Source organism: Bidens hawaiensis, unplaced genomic scaffold, assembly GCF_021521415.1.
Source record: "Bidens hawaiensis isolate Kalapana, Puna unplaced genomic scaffold, B.hawaiensis_p1.1 tig00025593_1, whole genome shotgun sequence".
Taxonomy (NCBI): Eukaryota; Viridiplantae; Streptophyta; class Magnoliopsida; order Asterales; family Asteraceae; genus Bidens; species Bidens hawaiensis.
The window spans coordinates 177,889-183,447 of NW_027494095.1; positions in this window are offsets into that span (position 1 = coordinate 177,889).

Here is a 5,559-nt window from a genome sequence, read left to right on the forward strand (position 1 = left end):
TTGCCTCATATTCAGTTCCTTCTAATCAAATATGTGCTGCAAACTTTTATGATCGGTGAAGATGGTGCACTTCGTATCGTAGAGATAATGTCTCCACATTTTAAGTGCGAAGATAACCGCTCCCAGTTCTAAGTCGTGAGTAGTGAAATCTTACTCGTGTATTTTTAACTGTCGGGAAGTATAGGCTATGACCTTATTATACTGCGTCAACACGCATCCTAACCCTCTACGCGACGCCTCACAATACGCGACAAAACCATCGTCTCCATCGGGGAGACTTAAAATCGGCGCTTGGCACAATTTTAACGGTTTCTATCTTATTTGGATCTTTGCGTAATCCTTGTTGCTTTACAACATGACCAAGCTCATCTTTCTTTAACAATTCCACAATTTTCCTTAACCGTCGATCGTGCCCTTCCTTACGTTGCAAATATATCAAAATATTATCAATGAATGCTATGACAAATTTGTCAAAATAAAGTTTACAGACTCGATTCATGAGTTCTATGAATACTGCCTGCGCATTTGTTAACCCGAAAGGCAAAACTAAGAATTCAAAATGGCCGTAGTGAGTCCGAAACGCTGTTGTTGCAACGTCCTCCTCTCGGATTTTTCATTTGGCGATAACTATATCTAAGACCAATTTTCTAAAAACAAATCGCCCTCTGCAGTTGGTTTAACGGATCATTTACTTCGAAGAAGTGAATACCTATTCTTGATCGTCACTTATTCAATTCTCCCTAATCAACACATATCCTAACACTTCCGTCCTTCATTTCCCAATTAAAACTGGTGCACCCCATGGTGACTAACTGGGTCGTATAAAGTCTTATCCAACAGTTCTTGTAACTGATTGGATAATTCATGCATCTCGCACGGTGCAATTCGGTAGGGTGCTTTAACAACAGGGCCAGCTTGAGACATTAATTCGATTCTGAATTCGACCTGTCGGTTTGGCGGTAATCCAGGAAGTTTTTCTGGGAAAACTTGTGGAATTCGCGTACCATCGGGATATCTTCTATATGTTTTCTTTTAAATACTTTGGCAATCGCGTTTGTTAAGTATACCACGTCTTCTTGTCGTAAATATTATAACACCTCAAGGTGAGATTAGAGTGGTAACATAATACCGTACACTTTTCTCTGTATGTTATATATTTCTCTGTACCCAACACATATATATTTCTATATATATGTGTTTCTCCTTCTAATCATCTTCTTTTCATATTTGATTTCAGCTTCATATTGAGTTAGCCAATCCATGTTAACTATCACGTCACAACTTCTTAACTTTACGGGTCGTAGGTCAATAAAGAAAGGTTAATCGTTCAGGATAATAGGACAATTCCGAACCATTTAGTTAACCCTTAGGGATTTGCCGTTAGCAAATCTACAATATAGGGTTCTATAGTTTCACTAATCGGTATATTTCCAAAGGGTAGGAGGTTAGCAGGAACTAACTTCTATCGACGACCGTAAAAGTATCACTGAAGCCAATTGATTTAAAACTACAACGTACTTAATACCCCTTTTGGACCATGACGTGCTTTATTTGAATTACTCACAAAAGCACGGTTCCTTGCTTGATCAGAGGTTGATGCTTGTCATGAGGTTCATCTTCCACAACACCTTGGTTCAACTTTGGGCAATCTCTCTTGAAACGTTCTGTACTGCAACATTCATAGCAAGTACAACTGTTTGGCATAATTTGATTTCTTCGGATGGATTGTTATTGAAGTTGTTGGGTTCGGAGTGGTTGTACACGAATGGGTTGGGGTTGTCGGTTCACCTAGCTTCAATTGGTTCTACAATTAGGGCATTGCGTCCCTCTTTACCACACCTGTGGCCTACTATCACTCGACATTCTTCTTCCTGCCGATAACCATATTTTCCACATTTAGGGAAGGACCCTTCATGCGGTTCATGTTTCACACCAGAACTAGTCTCAGTATAATTCTGGGTTGTAGGACATACCTACTTATTCAAAGGCCTATCTTGCACTATGCCTTTATCACTTCTCTTCTGTAACACTCAACGTCTCACCTAACGTCCTTCCAGTCCACTTCTCATAGAGTCAAATATATCAATGCTGGCTTGTGACACAACCCTTCCAAAGGTTGTATATTTTACAGGATTGATTATACTCCTTATCGATGGAGTTAGTCCCCAATATTGCGCTTACTTCGCTTAGTTTCAGGAGTAATTAGCCATGTTACCAGACATGACAATTCCTTTAAACGATTAGCACGTTCTAAGTGATCAGCACACAACATTTCTATCTTTCATAGCTCAGTTTCAAATCTCTGAACTCAATTACTCGAATAAAAGTGCTCTAGCACAAGAATTTTAAATCTTGACCATATTATCTGAACAAAAATTTTCTAACTATAATTTTGTACCATCGTGTTCCATCACGATACAACATAATCTCCCAACATATATGTAGCATATTTCACTACACAATGTTCTAGACTCTTACCAATATCCTTAACCATTTCGATCTTTTCTATCCACTCGCTAATCTATTCCTCCCTTTACCAACAGTAAACCATTAATAATCCCCTTAACACAACCAATAAACACGTCCTTCATACCGGATCTAATTCATTACGACTACCATTCATGTTTAGTTTATAACTAATACTTGTAGTCATAATAGTATTTGGTGGGACATTAACACTCTTAGTAATAACACTAAGAATTGAAATATTCATAATCATGTGATTGCTCGATCTATAATTCTGTGATCACATTTGCATCAACACTAGCAGTGATCTGTGATACGACGTTCGGTATCATCATCTGCTATCTTTGAGCAATCAACTGAATCATATCAATCTCCATCATTGGAGTTACTCTTTTTATGTCATTCTGCCGTACTCATCCCGTACGCAGTAATCAATACTAATCTCACTGTATAGCTTGTTGCCAGCTCAATCATAACAACAGGTACACATACACACCAAATATTATCATATATATTACACATACCGGCATCTAGCATATATATGTCCCATAAATATAATAACATACGGACTTAACCTGACGTCGGTTAATGTTTAAATATGCTTCATAACCCTTGTCACCAACTGACATATAGATTTTTCTCAACAAAGATTATCGTTTAATATACTTGATTTCAATATCCTTCTGCATATCAGCATAACCGATACATGCTCACCGTGAGCACCAAATGATTACATACCACGGAGTTATAATATCCGTGTTTATTCGTATATCCGGCATACACAGTATACCTCCTACGAACGAACAACCAACTATGCTATAATGATTCCAACACTTCTTTGTGTATAGGTAATCATTCTATTCGAGCATACATGGGTGTAAACATCTAACGGATGTAAGGATAACATAGGGAGTTGCAAGGTTCAAGGTAATTGCGCAACATGGGTTGCCTTCAAATATTATTAATTACTATTATGGGAAACTCTACACTCGCTCAGTCAATGTCCTCAGGCGTTCTAGGTTTGCTAAAATCGGTAATTCTCGATCTGAAGTTGGTCCGTCTCATATGTTTGTGAGTGAGCAATACATATATATATTTCAATATATTATTTTATTTTATTTTATTTATTTACTCCTGTACTTTAATGAAATAAGAATGGGTTCAGGTACGGATCCGTTCGTACGTGAGGATCGACGGTTCGGGTGAACATCTGGGGTTATTAGGATATACGGTACCGATGTTAGTAGGGTAAGGGATTCATCAATTTTGGTTGGGAGTGACGGTTACTAGATATTTCTGGTTAATGTCAAACGGGAGATCTAACTTGGTACTATCATAACTATGGCCCGATAAGTCAGACTTATCATCAACCGATGCTCTAGAAATTTCGGCATCCTCGGTACTTTTTATTATTTCCTTCCCCGGTTCCTTATCCGGGTCCCATTTCTCAATACATGTACCCACAAGATATGTACATATATATATATATATACATATTAGCACGTATAAATAATATTATATACTTTACACATATGTTGCCATTTTTACCTATTAATGTATCCCGTGACTTCCCCTGAATTCCCTCGTGCGGACAAGTCTGTTATTATGTTCCGGACCATAATAACTCACTTGTCCATGCAAGTTCATCCGGACCTCGTCACTATAAATTATAAGTTAATATTCAGATCCTATAATACTTGAGCTACTGGTTATATTTTAGGTATCTTTTAAAGACATCCTAATTCTATTATAACCAATGGCTCTGATACCAAGTTCTGTAACACCCCGTAACCGCAGCGGAAACGTAAACGGGATGCGACAGACACCTCTTATATCAACCACATTGTTTATAAAGAAAACCGAATGCATTAATATACTTCAAAATTACATTATCTCATCTTTCATTACCGTCTAGGTGATACACACATCATACAATACGGTTCATAATTCTATCTGTTATAATGTATCCTAACGTCCAGCACGCAAACCTTACACACATCAAGCACTTAGCACGTAATCAATCACTTTATCTTAGTTGTACCTGAAAAGCATGCGAGAAAACGGGTCAACTACGAATAGTTGGTGAGTTTCACAATTTTAGTAAACCGTGATAAATCCATATCATAATATAATATTATCTGGGGACACTGTTAACCCAAAAACACATTTAATAACCTCTGGGGACATTGTTGACCCAGAACACTTCCAATAACCTCTGGGGACACTGTTAACCCAGAACACTTCCACTAACCTCTGGGGACACTGTTAACCGAGAACACTTCCAATAACCTCTGGGGACACTGTTAACCCAGAACACTTTCAATAACCTCTGGGGACACTGTTAACCCAGAACACTGTTGCGGGACCTTTCAATATAAACAACTCAGACAATTACCATTTTAATACATTACCGTACGATTCCCGTACAATAAACATTGTATAAATACATTCATTTCCATGCGATCAGCATGTACTTAAACCTTTTGATAGAAACATGCTTTCCGCCCCGGGAAAATATTTAAAACATTTCAGTAAAAAGGGGCACGTGAAAACTCACCTTAGCACATGCAAGCAGGTAACAACAATCATTATCAATTAACACGTCCAAATCTGTAATATGATCCCTACGATCGTTATTATACAATTATTGTTTATATAATCTTTAACCTTATCAATCGGTACATCTGGGGACACTGTTAACCCAGTACTGTACCTGTTCCGGGGGCAATATTAACCCAGAAATACTTCTCCGGACTCAGATTGTGATGTCGTTTAGAGTTCCATGGTCACAATTTCTATTAGTCGTTTTCTCGTTTTGCGTGCCTAGCACGAATATCCGTTTTATGTTTCAAAAATGAGTTTGGTCACACACGACCCGAAAATAGTGGTTGTCTGATAATTTAATTCAAAATGTGAAATTATAGCTCGGTTTAGACGTCCCGATTGGCCGCGGGACTCGTTTCCGTCTTTGGCGTACCGGAAACCGTTAAAATCGGTTAAAAATAACCAAATCATCCGACTTATTTTCGGATGATTCATTTTTACTTGTTTAACTCAATTATATGAAAATAGTCCATTTTTAAGGTTTTTATA